This window comes from Pinus tabuliformis, chromosome 6 (assembly GCF_031772625.1).
Source record: "Pinus tabuliformis cultivar Carrire ecotype Pingquan chromosome 6, CPIR1, whole genome shotgun sequence".
Taxonomy (NCBI): domain Eukaryota; kingdom Viridiplantae; phylum Streptophyta; class Pinopsida; order Pinales; family Pinaceae; genus Pinus; species Pinus tabuliformis.
In genome coordinates, this window is record NC_142292.1 from 2,065,234,064 (window position 1) to 2,065,252,908 (window position 18,845).

Below are 18,845 nucleotides of genomic sequence, written 5' to 3' on the forward strand. Positions count from 1 at the left end.
TTGACAAAAATATCAAACTTTGTGCTTCACTACATTACAATATAGAGCCAAAAACATTTGTATACAAAATGTGCTTACCATTTGACTTATGGGGAGAAGATGGCATAACAACATAGGAAGGCATGACATCGCCAACAATAATCACAATGATTTTTTTTGTCATTTTCATGGGAACAATTATTAACAAGCAATATGGTTGGAATGTGACCGAGTCAAAATGAAAGCAAAGGCATGTTGGCATGTAATGTGGAGGAATATACAAAAAATAGAGATGTGATGAAGCAAATACAATATCAATCATTAACTTTGGTCATTGATTTTGCTGGGTTGGCTAGTTTCACCACGTACATGGTTTCTCAAATACATTATGTCAGAGATCAGAAAAAGTGATATTTTTTATTAGTCCCCATCAGAGCATAACATAATTCAACAATATGATTCTCAGCAAATTTTAATTATTAATGGTATATTGAACAATAAAAAAATATCCAAGTCATATGCCAAATCATTTTAAAACGAAAAAAAAAATGCTAATTTTATAAATGGCCATTCCATCGGTGAAAGTTCACTGACAATGACACTAATGCTTCTTTGCAACGTGTTTCAGTCTAGGCTTCTTGATATTTCCATCTCCTCATGACCTAATTCAAAGTGTCTATTTCTTATAGTTGCATGAGTGTTTGGTAATTTTCCAAAGATACCAAAAGAAGAAAAGGAATACTTAGAAAAACTTTTTCTCTTGGCAGCGTTTCCTTCTATAACTTTTTATTTTCTTAATTTTGGATGGCACCATGCATAAGTTTTTACATAATTGAACATTACTATTCCAGGAAGATTCTAGAAGCTTGGGGGAGCTAAGAGATTCTAGTAACATTTACCATAAGAGTGTACAATAGTTGTAATATAAAGAGATTAGAAAATGATTATGGTAGCTCGAAGGGTTGAGTTTTTGCATCAACATTGATTGAGTGTTGTATGCGTCAAGAAGAGGATAGAGCAAGAAATATGGAAGCTCCTCGTGCTTATTTTGGTAGTTTAAAATATGCTCACATTAAATTCCTATGGTGTTGGTTTGAGAAAAGAAGGGATACACCATGTGTGAGTTGTTATATCAGGGATGTAAACCAAAGAGTGACACCATATTGCCGAGAGGATCATTTCCATATTGAATATTTATCACATTCATTTTTCCATCTAGCCATATTTGCATTGACGAAAATAAAGTCAAAAGGTAGGGACACAAGCCAAAAACATAGGGTGGAATTACACCATGGAGGCAGAATGTAGCAATGTTGCAAGGGAAGTTGGAACTATGTTAGGGTGGGGTTAAACTATGATTGCAGACCACCCCAGGTTTTCATCAGATCGACATAATAATTGAGCATCGTTAGATTAGCAGGGCAAAACCATGTGGGGTGTTACACAGTAATTTGTCACGCTCCCTGTTACCCCTCTCCCGCACACTGGAGGACTCATTCCGGGACTTGTGAGAAGTGACATGACCTGAAACCACTTGCATCATATTCCTCTAAGTATGAGCTTCATTTGCCCTGAAGACATCTCCTGCAAAATACCTATGAAACTGACTCTTTTTGCATTAGCGCGGGTCCACAGTTCACTGCTCGCGCCAATGAGGGAAATCCTCTAAAAAGGGCGCGCCATTGGCGCTCTGTCTCAGAGTCACACTCGTGCCAATGAATTGAGTAAAGTTTTTAACCAACAAGCTTCTGAAGGTTCTCTTCAACCCATTCACCAACTGAATCTATGTTGAGCTAGGATGGTTTGGCTTCGAATCTCCATAGAAGGGAAAGTGGTTTGCCACCTTTCATGGAAGTTTCCAAGTGATAAAGCCATCCCATGAATAATGTGGTTGATCCTATCTCTTTCTTCTCTATCTATAAAAGCTTGCCTCTATGCCTTGAGTAATCTAGTTCCAGTAGTTCTAGTTCTAACATAGTGATATAGAGTTTGAAGCTGCAAGAGCCTTCTTTGCACCCATAAGGCCAAATCTAAGTAAGGAGATTCTTGTCACCCAAAGAGAGAGAGGCTTGTTCCTCATCCCAACAAGCTTTGCAAGACTTGTGTAGCTGACTACCCAGCCAAAGGAGGATTTGACATCAGAACAATGGTTGTATTCTTCTTTGTTATTTATTAATAATAGATGACTATCATTATGGTTCCACTCTCATTGTCTTATGTTTGATGTTGAGTTATATCTTTTCTGACTGATATATAATTGCATCTACTAGATTTTATGCTTGTATTCGTGTTGTTCTTTGCATGTGCAGGTGTCCAATCATGGAGATCGTGGGGATCGTGATCGGCCAAGGCAAAGGAACGAGGGCGACATCTCTTCTACGAACACTAGCGTTGGAATCCAAGTAGGTTCTCACCATCCACTTTTTATTCGCAATTAGGAACTTGCGTGATAGCATTGTGTGATTGTTGCTAGACCCGGTCTGGGCTAGTAGGGATCGTCTCTGTCTGCAGAGAGGATTTACCTCCACAAAAATTTGGCGACTCTGCTGGGGAGGTCTTGTCTCTTTGGTTTCTTGTTTGGTTGCTTAGATAGCTTTCTAGGTTGGATTTCTTGCTGTTTCTTACTCCCTGGTTTGCCTAGATACTGTTTTCAAGCCCTGGGTTGCTTTCTTTTGTTTTTGTCTTAGAAAACTTGATTAGCGTGCTTTTTAGCCTTACAGTCGCGCCAATTGGCGCAAGTTGCTAAAAGACAACTCGCGCCAATCCCATAAAAGCGCGAGTTGCAGCCTGACAGTCGCGCCAGGCCTGTCAACTTTTCCAGTTTGCTTGTGTTCAACCCCTCTGAGCTTGGATTTGTATTTTGCTACGTCTTTTTCAATTACTGGAGTGTCTTTGATCCTTGTTTGACTGGTTTTAGACCTTCATCCTTTCGGTGTTTGTCTTTTTCTGTCGATTTCACATTTTAGCCCTAGGGCATCTAGTGGCTTTGTGTGTCGAGCCTTCCGTAGGAGTCTTGGTTTCTTTGATCGTCCAGTCAACTTTGTGATTACTTTTTGCACTTGCTCAGTAGTTGTCAAAGCCTTTTGTTGGTATTCAAGTGATTTGCTCCTTTTCCGCTTGGATTTCGCTTGACTTCGTTTGGGCTTAGATTACATAGCTCGTAGAGGTCTTTGTGTTTTCTTCTTGGTTTGAAGGACTATCTTGGTGTTTTGGGGATTCGATTGTGTGCTCATTGAGTGAAATTGATCTTTTTGCTCGGTGTTACTATCTCTCAAAATTTGTTTAGTGCACTTTGCCATTGAAAAGAAAACGAATAATCTCTTTTACATTGCATTAGTTATTTGAAATTAGAAGCTTTTCATTGATTAAGCGATTTAAAACAAAGAAAAGTTTCATTTATTTGTCATTAGTTGCATTAGAGTGGTTCTTGATTGTTTGTGGTCATTTTGTTTGAAAAATTCTCAACTCTCTTGTAGTTAGTATTCATCGAACGAAATGATATTCTTTGGCATATAGTTTGCATTTAGGGAATTGTGAGAGATTACATACGGTAGGACCTGGAAATTGAAACTTAACCAAAGATCAACCATAAAATGAACTGAATGAACTTAAAAACGCATTGGAACATAATGCTCACTGATTAGAGGTCTAGGCTAGAGACGTGCTCCGGCGTCGTTAAACCTAGTCACTGTTGTTTCACACTACGGTTGGGTGATTCCTCCTTTTGTGACTCGATAGTGGTCTAGCACGGACTTGAGCTCCCACGTACCATCGCGTATATAGGGGAGACCCCACTAGGTTATCATCCTTTATCCACAGGAAGCCGTGTCTGCCGCCTTACAAGCCGTAACGCACCAAACACATCGTTCGGGAAGATTGAGTGTCGTACGGGAAGTCCTTGGTTTTCATATGACTGCCAAGGTGTATATGCAGTTTTACAGATTTGTTTGGTAAACCCTTTGCCTAGTCTCTCCAGAGTAGTCACTTTTGATCCTTTTCGGACTCCTTAAAAGAAAAGGCTCACTTGAGCAGTTTGTCACTTCGGGCTCACAAAACATTCGAAGGCGACTAGAGTCACCTTTTTGTCCTTTTCTCGACTCTTAAAACATGAAAAGGTCAAGTTGTGTCTATGCGTCTTAAAATTTATTTGGCCACGATTAACATTACCTGATTAGATCTTGTGTGCGTTATTTTGAGTAGGGTCCTTTATCGTTAGATTCCCTTAGGTCCTGTTTGAAGTTCATCATCGTGGATGAGCCATCGACTCCTATTCCAAGTGATCAAGGGTCTCCGTCTTCCGTTGCTCCTGAGGTGCCGGTTGTGAGTGATACTCTTCCTGTTATCCCGAGTATCCAACCGATCAACTCTCGTGCCCCGGGCGACGAAGATTACGAAGTCGATTGGAACCCCATCTGGGAGCTTGACGAGGACGATATTCCTGCTACCCGCCCTAGTGTTTCGTCTCCAATGTCTACCTCTCACATGGATGAGACATCTCCTAGAGTGAGCGAGACACCTGTGTTGTTGAATATCGACACTCCCATCCCAGCTACTTCTCCACTTCCCCCACGCTACCAGTTGTTGAGGGATAGGGTAAGTGCCAAGATCCCTGCTTCGACTGTGGGACCCCCATATCACTCCCACCACGGGATCTTTTGTTTCACATGTCCACACTACGCCTGTCACTTCAGTTCTGACAAATCCAACCGTTTGTGTTGCACACTCAACTCCGGTTGTTAGTGCCGTTACAACGTCTTCAGCTTTGAACACTGGTGCTGGTCCCCCTCACGGTCAAGTGAGTAGCAGCCAGCCGGCACACACACCTAAAGTTATCCATCCTGCACAAAGTGCACCACCCTCTTCTGCTCCCGTCCCAGGAGGGGGGCCATATGATGCCTATGGACAAGTTGTTCAGGATCCGAATGCGCAAGGTCCATTCTATTATTATGATTCTGCTGGTCAATACCTTCAGCTTTCTCAACCCTTGCCTACTTAACCTATTGTTGAGGTTTCGGTACCTTTATCCGTTACTTGGAACGCCACCACTTTCCATGGGGGCCAAGTAAGGCCTGCACAGCCTCAGGGACCGCCTAACCAAGGCCAGCCACCTTATGTGCAAACCCCCCAAGGGCAGAAATATTATGGCCAGTCTTACTCAGGACAACGTGGGGGCCTACAAGGACAACCCTATCAGGGACAACCTTTGGCCGCTGGTGGTCCATCTTTTACTTATCTAACCCAACCTTCTGGTTACCCGGGGCAACCTGGTATCCAGCAAGGTTACCCATCTGGACAACCAGGACAACCTTACATCCAACAAGGCCAACCTGGTATCCAGCAGGGTTATCCCTCTGGACAAGCTGGAAAAACTTATATTCCACAAGGTCAACCGACAGCCCAACAGGGGTATCCTTCTGGGCAAGGGGGGCAGCCTTACATACAACAGGGCCAACCCACTGCTTAGCGTAGTCATCCTACTGGGCAAGAGGGTCAACCTTCTGCACAACAAGGCCAACCCACTGCCCAGCCTAGTCATCCTTCTGGACAGGCTAGCCAACCTCAAGGTCAACCGGCCGTCCAGCCCGCTCAACCATCAGCTCCGCAAGGACAACCCTCGGTTGCTCAAGGACAACCTGGTACCTAGCAAGCACATCCTTCTAGGCAAACAGGTCCGTCCCAAACCCAACCAGGCCAACCTTCCGGCCAGATGGTCCAAGCTCAACCTGTTCAAGGACATCCTTCTGGGCCCCAGACTCAAATTGGTTATCAAATGCAAGGTGGGCCACAACCCCAACCTTCCTACCAAGCGCAACCTTCTTACCAGGCTCAGTATGGAGCTCAGCAATCGTATGGCTACCAGCAACCCCAGGGGCAAACTCAATTTACCCCTTATCAAAATTATCAACGAATGCAGGTCACTTCTTACCAGAATTATCAGCAACAGTATGTTGCACCTACCGGTCAAGTTGCTAATCCATGGGGTGCTGGGGGGCAGTCTCAGGGTCAACTGTCTGCTTATGGACAAAATCCTTATGGACAGAATCCATATGGACAGAACCCCTATGGGAAAAATCCCTATGGGCAGAACCCTTATGGGCCAGGCCCATCCGGACAAAGTCCATGGGGGCAACCACCACCTGGTTGGAACCCTGGTACTACCTCTCTCCCATAGCCACAAATGTCCTTTAATCCTCAGTTGCCTTTCTTAGCGACGTTGGAACTCCCAGATATGTCCAAGTTGACAAATGACCCCATTCTTCATAATCCATATTGGCCACCAGTTCCAACTAAGATACCCGGTGATTGCCCGAAATTCGACGGAAAAGCTGGCGAGGACCCTCAAGCCCATGTCATGACCTATCACCTTTGGTGCTCATCCAACTCATGGCTTGATGACTCCATCCGGCTCCGCCTCTTCCAAAGGACTCTCACCGGCTTAGCCGCTAAGTGGTATATTGAGTTGAATCGCGGAACATTTCAAGATTTCAACTCGCTGGCTATGGAATTCTTAACTCATTTTCAGTTACCCATTCGGTATGATACAGGGACACATCTGCTTACGTCTCTCAAACAAGACACGGCCACACATATATCCGATCATATACATGAATGGAGATGGCATCGTTGCTTGATCAAATTTTTGATTCCTGATCAGCTCTTGACAGATTGGTTCACGACTTCCTTTGTCCCTGCAATCGCACGAGACATCGCCATGGGAGCTTGTGTAACTGAAGAGCAAGCTATCGCGTGTGCTCAGTACCTCGACTTAGTATACTCTCAGTCGGGTACTTTATATGATTATTTTCCAGACGCCCTGAGACCCGGAACATCCAAAGCTCCGCCAAAACCATCTGTTGACGGAGTTATTGGCTCTGTAAACACGTCTTCAAAGAAGTCATCCGCGAACCCTGGGAAGCAAAAGCAGAATGCTTCTAATGGAAACACTTCTCAGGGTCAATCTAATTCTAGAAGTACCTCCGAGGTTAACGTCGCTCAGTCCACCACTGTAGATAAATCCTTGAAAGGGAAAAGGAAAGGGAAAGCCAAAAATAAATCCGAACAGCCCAAACAGGACTCCCCTAAACCTCCACCCGAGGAAGGAGCCAAAAGTAAACCTAAGTATCCTTGTCTTATCTGTGATGAGGATCACTACACTAAAGACTGCCCTAGGCGGTCCGAAGTTAGTCGATTATTGAAAGGTGCTCTTGGGACTCCTGCTGTGCTTAAAGAACCTTTCCCTTCACAACAAACTCAAATGGTGGCAGATCCATCACAACCCTCTTCTTCATTCGGCTCTCAAGTCTTTATGGCTGGGACGATTCCCATCCATGTCACCACTCGAGCAAAAGAATATCCATCTCATGCCGGGAAAGAGCCAGAGGTCCCCTCCGGTGCTCCTCCGTCTAGTTCTGGTCCACTCCACATCAAAAGACCTAGCACTGAGACGACTATCCGACCCCCTCCAAAAGGTGTACTTCGGAAGTCTTCTTACAACCCTAATGCTCGTGCTGCCCAACACTACAACATCGTTGAGGACTTAGCTCAGGCTCCGTCAGCTATGTCCACTCTAGAAGTCCTCCAGAACTGCCCCTCCCAGAGGAAGTCCTTGCTATCGGCCATCGGTGGCATAGACCCGACTGACTCAGATTTGATTTCTTTTGATCTCGAGGGCTATATGCCGAGATTGCCTCACCAAATCGCTTTCCTTATACAGGTCATCATCAATGGTAAGACAATTCATCGTACAGTCATTGATGAGGGTGCCTCAACTTGCATCATGTCTGTTTCTTGCTGGAAAGCTATTGGGTCTCCACCATTGAGCCAGTCTCCTACGACATTAGAAGCCTTTGATGGAAGAGAGTCCCGTCCTTACGGTATCCTCCAACGCTTGCCCATCTCCTTGGAAGGGAAGACGGTAGAAGTGGAGGTCGAAGTTGTCGACGCTAATCTTACCTACAACCTCCTCCTCGGACACAGCTGGACATATGCCATGCAAGCTGTGGCTTCCTCCCTTTTCCGTGTCATTCGTTTCCCTCATCAGGGGAAGATTGTCACGGTGGACCAGCTCTCCTTCTTCGCCTCCTCTTCTGAAGGCAATGTGCCTTTCGTGGAGCATACCTCCAAATCTTTCGAGAGTGTGGGAGCCAGACTCTTTAAAGATCCCGCCCTGATGGGTGTCTTTCCCCTTCCACCTCCTAATCTCGCTCCAATTAATATGATTTTCGTGCGTTCTGATCTGTGGGTCCTTCCTCCCGCTAATCAGATGGAATCTTGGGGCGATATGATGCCATTCGAGCGCAATAACAGTAATGTCAATCTTCACTCCATTTTCAATGGACTGAAGCTTGGGGGGCATGTACCTCGAATTGAGACACCATGCTGGGGGGCATAACCGTTCCTTTATTCTCAAGCATAGTTTACATGCGTGTGTGTGTGTGTGTGTGTTTTCATGTTTTCGGCTTGGTGTGAAAGCGTGATTACCCCTTATTGTGTCTTTTTGCTTCTTGTGCAGATTTCGGGTGCACCTTACATTGGTTTCGCCGATGGTGCCTGCCGCAGCACTCGTAATTTGTCCTCTGCGGCGTGGGTGATCTACGATCCTCACGGTGAGTTGATAGATCTTCAAGGTGTCTGTTTAGGCTGTACTACAAACAATGTTGCTGAATATAGCGCTGTTATTGAATTATTAGCCGAGGCAATTAATCTCGGTATTCGTACATTGCTTGTTAACCTAGACTCTCAACTTGTCGTCCATCAGCTCAATGGGCGATATTCCATCAGAGATCGTCACATCTTAAGGCTGTACTTACGTGTTAAATTGTTAGAAAGGAATTTTGATTTTATCACATATCAATATTCCAAGAAGATTAAACACATTATCTGATGCATTGGCTAATCATGTATTAGATAGACATTTGCGTAATTTATAATCAAAAAATTATACAAGCAAGAACACAAAAGCACAATAATAATAAACCATAGGCATATGCATATATATATGTGTGTCACAAAGTTTTGCACCGCGTGCATTACATAAGTCCAAAAAGTAATACATGTTCATCCTGATACATCCTCGGACAACATGTCCCTCAAAAAATATGCATGAAAGAAGCCTAGAAGTCTATTCGCGGTGGTGCTCATGATAGCACGTCACCGCGCGCACCAAGCATCTCAACAGACGATGGACGCGGGTCGGCACCCCCACTATGTGCCTTTGGTATGCAAAAGGCACGTCCGCCAATCTCACGTAACCTGGAATCCCTTGGGTAAGTCCCTCGAGATTCTGCACCAGCTCTTCCCCCACGGCACCCCTTACCTGAGGATCAGTTGCAGGTTGGCCCCTCCGTGCTATAGGAGACAAGTCGGCTGGTCGCTCTGGGCCCACATATGCATATACATACAACTGTCATCAGAACATGCATGTATTGACCAAAAAAAAAAAATACATAAAACATCAAAAAAGAAGAGGTCATACCTAGCTCCTCTTCCCACTCCTCTCCCTCTGGCAGTGGGAGGTCTGGATCCCCCATGAAGTTGGTTCCCGTGTATGGCCAATCCTCTACCACGATTAGCTGACGGCGAAGCCATATGAAGAACTCGGGCCGCCAAGACATCTGCTGGCCCCCTCCTCCTCTGGGCATCAATGCTGCCCAGCGAGCCATCCTAGGCTCTCGTGGCAATGGGTCCGCCACTACAGCTCCCTGGTACTGGAAAAGCGGTAATCGTTCCAAGAAGAACGACACCACAATCGAACCATACCCGAACTGTTTCACTCCCCCGCGCTTACACTTTGTAAGCTGCCTTTTGATATTTGTAGTCACCGCTGTAGCCCAGTAAAAAATGGTGGGGCTGAGACATTCTGTCGCTAGTAACAAATGATTCTTGCTTGCCTCATGGGGCGCCTGTACCCCAGCTGCACATGTGATGGTGAACAGTATCACCTTAATAACCAAGTCATGGATGGTGGCGATATCCACCTTAGCACTTTTTTTCCCAAATTGTGCCTCTGGACACACTTGGGCCATCACTTCACCTATTTTCTCTCCGGAAGGCCTGCTTCCGGTCAGAATGGGGCTTGCCCCTCTCCGTGACAGCCCAGTAATGAAGTACACATCAGATACATCCAGCTCTAAGGTCTGATCCCATAATCGAAATACTTGGTCATCAACATCCCAAGCATCCACTATGAACTGTAATAGCTCCGGTTGAGCTCGTAGATACGAGGTGAGGAAGAATTTCTTGAGACCACAGTCTCTCAGAGCATTCATACATCCCTCATCCGCTATGGCCAAGGCATCTACGGCATCATGCTCCCGTTCTTTCCATTCCACCACCATTTTTGCTTGTCTCCTGCACCCACAAGGATGAATAGATCATTATTGAAACCCTGGTAAGCTTACAAACCGGACAAATTTAAAAAATGATGGGAAAATTCAAGTAAAAAGTTAGGTTGCGCGGTTGGCGCGACTGTTTCTAAAACAGTCGCGCCAATGGCGCGGCACCTTTGGGCAAATCACCCCATTGGCGCGGACCCGTGCCGGATACCCGCGCCAATGGGGCGCAACCCTAAATTTTAAAATCCCCCTTGCGGAGGCTCAATTAGGGAACAAAATGCATACAAATAGTATGAAAATGGAGCTAAGGGGAGCGCCTCTTACCTGGAACTGGCAGAATCTCAAATGGTTGCACGGATTGGCGGTAATCATTGCTTGAAGTTTGCTCCCCAAATGGACCACTACCACTATGCAAGAGGTAAAAGGTAAAAGTAATTCTATTTTTTACATTTTCACCATATTTATAGACTTTTTGACTTGTAATTAGGTTTAAAGAGTTGTTTTTTGAATATTTTAATATATTTTTGGTCGAAAATGGATTTTACGCTTGCTTTTGGTGCTATGACAGGTCCTTTTTGCAACTTCGATGGTGAAACAAGTTGTATTTTATACTTTTTCGGACTCGGTAAATACACGAAAAAGTCACTGTGGAGTCATCTCTCAGCTCTTTTCTCACTCACTAAAAATGAAAAGATCGCCGAGTTATCCCTCTTGACTCGCTAAACGTAAATAAGAGGCGGTCGTCTTTAAACCCTTTTCCGACCGTGTAAAAACGAAAATGTCATCGGACCATTGTCGTTTCAGGTTCGTTAACGGTTACGAAACGATGTGATGTTGATCACTTTTTTACTTTTTCAGATCGATTTCACTATAAATGAAAAGTACTCCTCAATCGTAATGGTCGGGAAGTTCTTTCGAGCATTGTTTTATACTTTTTCGGGCTCGGGAGACACAACTTTACGAAAAAGGACCCCCTGGAGTTCTCTTTTCTGCTGTCTTTTCAGACTCTCTAAACAGGAAAAGACGCTGAGTTCTTCCTTTGTTAGACTCGTTAAAAATTAATGACATCGGGTTCCGTCGAAATGACGCTCACAAGAATATGCTATCCTCGTCAAGCTTGTTAAAAATAACTGGGGTACTCGCCAGAAATGGTGGGGAAAATGGACCCATAATTATTTTCGTGTCGACAGTATGTCGCTCTTGAACATGGCACTAGTCTGCATTTGTGTCTGGGTGGGGACATCTCATCTTGTTTTACACTGGCCTCCATGGGTTTTGGTTATCCTATTTGGCCTCTCATCTGCTCATCGCCTTGTCACCATGACCTCTACTCATTTGATGTCAAATACTGCCATGTCCACTGTCGTGCCGCCGATATGTTCAACAGAAGTTGACCTCTGCAACAGTACAACCTCCTCTGATACCTCACATAATTTTGATTCACCACAACATCCTTCCTCTGTCTCGTGTCACTGATGTGGGAAACACTATGGCCCACCTTTGATCAAGGTCACTTCTTGTCGACTTCAACTCATTATCCAGGAAGTTGATCTAGAGACTCCCTTTCGGTGCCTTGGAGCCTGCATGCCTCAATGGCAGGTTCTTCATGTTCGACGAGAGGTTTTCATCATTGGCCTCCGATCGAATGATTGTACGGGTGTTCGACGCCAACTCACTTATTCGCACACCGTAGATTGTACCTATAGTACCTTGAGGGCCATTGTCCTTATTGGTGGTACCTCTCGTGTCTGTTAACAATTTTCATCATTGACTGGTAATCAGACGATGTTCATGCATGTTCGACTTCAACTCATGTATTCACATGCTTGGACTTGTACTCTGTTCGGGTCGAGATGGAGCGCAAGACCCTGGATTTTGTCTGTTGGAATCTAGGTTGCGATTTGTGGATTATTATGTTCATTACATGACTCATTCACTGGATGGCTGCGACCATGCCTGAGTCTCTATATCGGTCCTCACTGGATGGCCGCGCCCATACCTTGGATCTAGATTATTATGTACTCTGCTATGGATGGCTGCCCCCATACCACGTATATCATGTACTTGAGATATCAATTGTACTTCTTTATGCAGGTTCTCCAGCGGCCGTGTTTTCAGTCACACATGTTCTTGTAAAGCATTTCACCCCTCTCTCTCTCGGGCCTCATGCTTTAGGGGGCATCTGTTACACAGTAATTTGTCACCGTTTGTCACCGTCCCTGTTACCCCTCTCCCGCACACTGGAGGACTCATTCTGGGACTTGTGAGAAGTGACATGACCTAAAACCACTTGCATCATATTCCTCTAAGTATGAGCTTCATTTGCCCTGAAGACATCTCCTGCAAAATACCTATGAAAACAGCTCTTTTTGCATTAGCGCGGGTCCACAGTTCACTGCCCGTGCCAATGAGGGAAATCCTCTAAAAAGGGCGCGCCATTGGCGCTCTGTCTCAGAGTCGCACTCGCGCCAACCGAATTGAGTAAAGTTTTTAACCAACAAGCTTCTGAAGGTTCTCTTCAACCCATTCACCAACTGAATCTATGTTGAGCTAGGATGGTATGGCTTCGAATCTCTATAGAAGGGAAAGTGGTTTGCCACCTTTCATGAAAGTTTCCAAGTGATAAAGCCATCCCATGAATAATGTGGTTGATCCTATCTCTTTCTTCTCTATCTATAAAAGCTTGCCTCTATGCCTTGAGCAAGCTAGTTACAGTAGTTCTAGTTCTAGCATAATGATAGAGAGTTTGAAGCTGCAAGAGCCTTCTTTGCACCCATAAGGCCAAATATAAGTAAGGAGATTCTTGTCACCCAAAGAGAGAGAGGCTTGTTCCTCATCCCAACAAGCTTTGCAAGACTTGTGTAGCTGACTACCCAGCCAAAGGAGGATTTGACGTCAGAACAATGGTTGTATTCTTCTTTGTTATTTATTAATAATAGATGACTATCATTATGGTTCCATTCTCATTGTCTTATGTTTGATGTTGAGTTATATCTTTTCTGACTGATATATAATTGCATCTACTAGATTTTATGCTTGTATTCGTGTTGTTCTTTGCATGTGAAGGTGTCCAATCACGGAGATCGTGGGGATCGTGACCGACCAAGGTAAAGGAACGAGGGCGACATCTCCTCTACGAACACTAGCGTTGGAATCCAAGTAGGTTCTCACCATCCACTTTTTATTCGCAATTAGGAACTTGCGTGATAGCATTGTGTGATTGTTGCTAGACCCGGTCTGGGCTAGTAGGGATCGTCTCTGTTCGCAGAGAGGATTTACCTCCACAACATGGGGGAATCAGGATAACGGAACACCTCCCCCTCTCCCCCTTATTGATGTAATAGAGAGGAGCCCATATATTGAATCCACATTTTCAATTACCCCACTGCATTATGACCATTGATTAGCCAATGTGGGAATATATATATATATATATTCTTTCATTGTTTTAATTTAATTGCTACCCAAAATGAATGGAGGGCCGAGGGCTTATGTCATGTATGCGCCACAAGAATTTTTGAGTGGATGTGGGCTAGGTGAAACAAAGTATATCAACGTGCTTGAACTAGTTCAGAGGCCGTGAGGGTTCAGGGGGGCCTAAATGAGGGCAAGGTTGAACAAAGTAGTTTAGGTGTCTGAGTTAGTTTTGGGGCCTAAAGGTTTGGAGGGGCCCAAATGTGTGCCAGGATTGAATAGAGATGAAGGCCTTGATGCATTGATGATATACTTTCTACTGGTAGCCAATGTGTATAAATATGGTGATAGAATTGCAATTTCTCAAGAAAGTTAATATAAAATTAGGAGACACAATTCTACTCTACTAATATGCGAAAATTAATTCACAATTTAGAAAAACAATCACAAACATGCATCAATCACATACACAAGCACATGCATTTATCTAGGGGAAACCAGATGGTAAAAACCCCTTAATCCTACTTGCATTAATCATATGAATAGAGAATGTATTAAAATTTCTAACTCACTTTGAGCTCAACCTGCAAGTGAATAACCTATCTCTATGGTCGATGAGAAGCTCTGACCTAGACTTAGCCAATTCGTACCTCCACTTGAGCCCCTATTTACTTGCAAAAATCCTGAGGAATTAGGCCCTTATTTTTTAGGAATTTTTCTCCAATTGATTGTGCAATTCCCAAAGTTGATACTCCCACTGCATGCAACACCTATACACTCAAGACTAGTCTACAATTGATGTTACACTCCCTTGGAATCACAACCATAACTAGGGAACTCAAATTCTCTATATGCACAACTATTTTTGGTTGATTGATTAGTTAATTGGATGATCATTGAGTTAGACTATTGTCCCACTACCCAACTGAACTCCAACTAGTTCTATCAACAGTTAGAATTAGTTTAATTGAATAATACTGGAAATAACTGAACTGGATTGCTACAAGTTAGCAATCACACATGCATAATTGAACTCCAAGCCCTCTAACTCAAATCTACTGAGCTAATTGAGAGAAAAGAACCATGTCATCTCATTTAACTGCCTCCAAGTTGTCTGTTGATGTGGAAATTGAAATTTTCTCAATTTGACCGAGGAAATGTCAAATTGAGACTTTCTTGCTACACTTCTCAACAATCCCTCTTAGCAAGAAAGGGATTATCAATTGCCCCTATCCTGCACCAGTGGAACCCAAACTTCCCTCTTGACAAATACTTTGTCAAGATGTCAACAACTTGTTCCTCTGTTGGAATGTATTGTAGCAACATTATCTTCCTCTACATGCAATATCGTAAATGATGATACCAAATATCTATATGCTTGGATCCATCATGAAATACGAGATTCTTAGAGAGATTAATGCAACAATGATTATCACAGTAGATCACAGTTGGATACATCTCTTGAGCGCCATAGATAACTTCTTCCTGTTGTACGAGGAAATTGCTCCGAACCCAACACTGAAAATTCCACATGATGTACAATGGCAGCAGTTGGAATCGACTGTCATGTCAGTATAAGACCAAATCAATCGTTGATTCCTATATATATATATATATATATATATATATATATATATATATATATATATATATATATATTTGTGTGTGTGTGGGCACGCGCTTGGAGGAATCAATGATTACGCTAGTCTTGTACTCACGCGACGGGGTCAATTCCCATTGCTACAACTATAACCTCTAGGTGCCTATGTATGTCCTTTCTTCAAGCACATGTAAATTGCCTCCGATCACTTCATTTTCATGATAATCATCTATTGATTATAAAAATATATTTCCATAAATAGAATGTTTTAATATTTAACAAAGTGAAATAATTTTATAATAAAAAATAAGAAGCTTAATTCATTAATAATATTTTTTACAATGAAATTGAAATATATTAATATTTTTACATTGAAATTTATTAAGATAGAAATGTGTAATTTTTTAAACATTTACTTTGAATAAATTATTTCCCTATCAACTTTTTATATATTAAAAAATTAACAATAAAAACCTTAGTATCTATTATAGAAAAGATAATTAAATCTTGATGATTCGATTGCAGTGATTAAAACATATAAACTTCATATCCTTTTATATATTAAAAAAGCAGCAGTAAAAATCTTAGTATCTATTGTATTATAGAAGGATTAAATCTTGATAATTCCGTTGTAGTTATTAAAACATATACGCATCATATCTATTATAGAAAGGATTAAATGTTGATGATGCTGTTGTAATTTTTAAAAAATATAAGCTTTGTAATTTTTCAAGGTGGTATGAATAATATCCATGCCAAGAGTAATAACGATGAGTTGAATTGGCATCACGATGAGTTGAAATGTGATAGAAGCATTCGAGAATAGCAAGGGTGACCACTGAATTGAATTGTGTGTATTCATTCAGATGAGAAATTATTGATAAAGACAAGGATGTTGGCCAACTCAGAAATTATTGATTGAGACAAGGATGTTGGCCAACTCTGTTGCTCAACCTACAGGATTTAACGTCCTCAAATATTTCAGATTTTGGTTACTTGGAGTGCTCTGCCTTCAGGATTTGCAAGTGACTTTCGCCCAAGAGAGTGTTGGCATTATGATTATGGTGTGGCCCTATGTTACAGGTGTTGTACTTGATGGCAAGTCACTCAAGTGGCAATGCTGGTAATGCTCTGTTCAGGCTCTCAAAATGTTGGAAATTAAGAGGTACGCAGGTGAATGGTTCAAAAAGTGCGGACCCGCAGGTAGGCCGGCCAGGAAGTGCGTTCATATCCGCAGGTTACCCATTCATGAGGTGCGGACCCCCAGTTCACTCACTTCAAGGCAGAGAAGCACGCTCACGTGGGATTTCTTATGTTTGGCCCGTGGTATTTAGCCCGTCATTCTTGATTCTATGGTTTTGGCCCGTGGTATAGGATCTAATTTAGCCCCGGTTTGGATCCCTTGTATTGGTTATTGATGGTTTTGTCCCATGGTGTGAATAAGGGCTTGACTATAAATAGGGAAGGAGATCAGTTGACTAATGTATCTTTGAAAGTTGAATATCTTAAGATCTGAATTTTGGGTTATCAGTTTTAAAAGATAGATCTAAATCAAGGTAAAATTTGAATGCGAATCTTTGCCAAGTCGTGATCTCTCAGGCGCATGATCAGATCTGTGGATCTGAATGTCTGTAGTACATTGGAGGACTGTTAATTTGGCCCTAATCAGAGGTTCACAGGCGATCTAAAGCGAGAGTGTGGGGGTACATAGTACAGAAGAAGGCTAGGTGCGGGTATACGCTGCACAGATAAAGGCGCGGTGCGGAGTACGCAATATAGAGGAAGTCACAGTGCGGGTATACGCAGAGCAGCTGAAGGCACAGTGCGGGGTACGCAGTACAAAATAAGACGAAGTGCGGGTATACACAGAACAATTGAAGGTGAAGTGCGGGTATCCGCAGGTTTATATTGGTGAATTTGCGGATCTATTTTGAAATATTTGTTGGCTGCCTATTTTCTGATTGCTGCTGTGTTCTGGGTTTAGGATACTGGTGTTGGTTTTCTTTTTACAACATTCTGAGAAGTTCGGGTGGCTCATTGGTTTGATTGTATAAGGAGATTGGTTGATTCACATGTACTTGATGTTTATTTGATGATCTTGGATCCAGTCTGAAAATTAATGAAAAGTGGTCCTTGAATGAAAAGAAGTAGGGGATTGTAGCTCCCTTCCAGGAGAAACTGGAAAACTAGAGAGAGTTGTAGCTCTCCGCAGGTTGTAGCCTGCGTACTGGTAAAGGACTGCACCAGTACAAAATAATTGTAAAAGAAGTTTCTAATTGAAAGAATATAGAGACATATTGCAGCAGGTGGTTTTCACCCACATTGGGTTTCCACCTTATATCTGGTGTTCTATGGTGTGACTATCTGTTTTTCATGTTCTTGTTCATTATTATGCATAAGTTAATCACCAATATCTGAAGAATAAGTTGAAGTATAAATTTGGATGGTATATTGAAAAGTTTTAATACTGATTCACCCCCCCCTCTCAGTATTATTTCCAACAATTGGTATCGGAGCAGGTCCTTCAGAGAAGCTTGATCGCTTGAAGGAAGATCATTCATCATGAGCAACTACGAGAGGGAAGCATCAATCAGGCCACCAATTTTTGATGGGACAAACTTCAATTATTGGAAGGCAAGAGTTACTGCCTATCTTCAATCTCTTGGTACAGAAGTTTGGGATATCATAGATACAGGCTACACTTTTCCTTCAGCTACTCCTACAGATCCGGCTGAGAAGAAGAAATATGAAACAATTGCTAAAGCAGTCAATACTCTGCTGGGATGCTTATCTCAAACAGAATTCGTGAAAGTTATGCAATATAAATCCGCAAAAGAAATATGGGACAAGATTGTCTTGAGCTACGAAGGAGATGAGCAGGTAAAGCGTGCTAAACTTCAAACCCTCAGGATTCAGTATGAGAATCTCAGAATGTATAATGATGAAATTGTGGCTAACTATTTCCTTCGGGTAGACGAGATTGTTAATTGCATGAAAAACTTGGGTGAAGAAATAAAAGAGGCTATTGTGGTTGAAAAAGTTCTAAGATCATTGTCCCCCGAGTTTGAATCTAAAGTGTCTGCAATAGAAGAAAAGGAAAATCTACGAACTCTTAATATGTCTCAGCTACACGGAATTCTAACTGCCTATGAAATGAGAAAAGGAGGTCCATCAGACAGGAGAGAAGCTGCCTTTAAGGCTTAAGGCAAAGGAGACTACTATGAAGCAAGTCACGTGCCAGAAGAAGAAGAAGAATCAAAATTTTTCAGAAATCTTCAACGGGGTACTGGAAGGTTGAGAGGTAAGTTAGCTTTTAAATGTTTTGCTTGTGGAAGAGTAGGTCATTATGCTGCCAAATGTCCTCATAAGGATAAGATTGATAAAGGAAAGGAACCTGCTAGATGGAACAAGAAACAGAATGCAAATAAGAAAAGCCACTACACTCATGAAGACAGTGATGGTCTATCAAATAGTGATGAAGATGAACGAAGTAATGACTATAAAATTTTAATGGCATT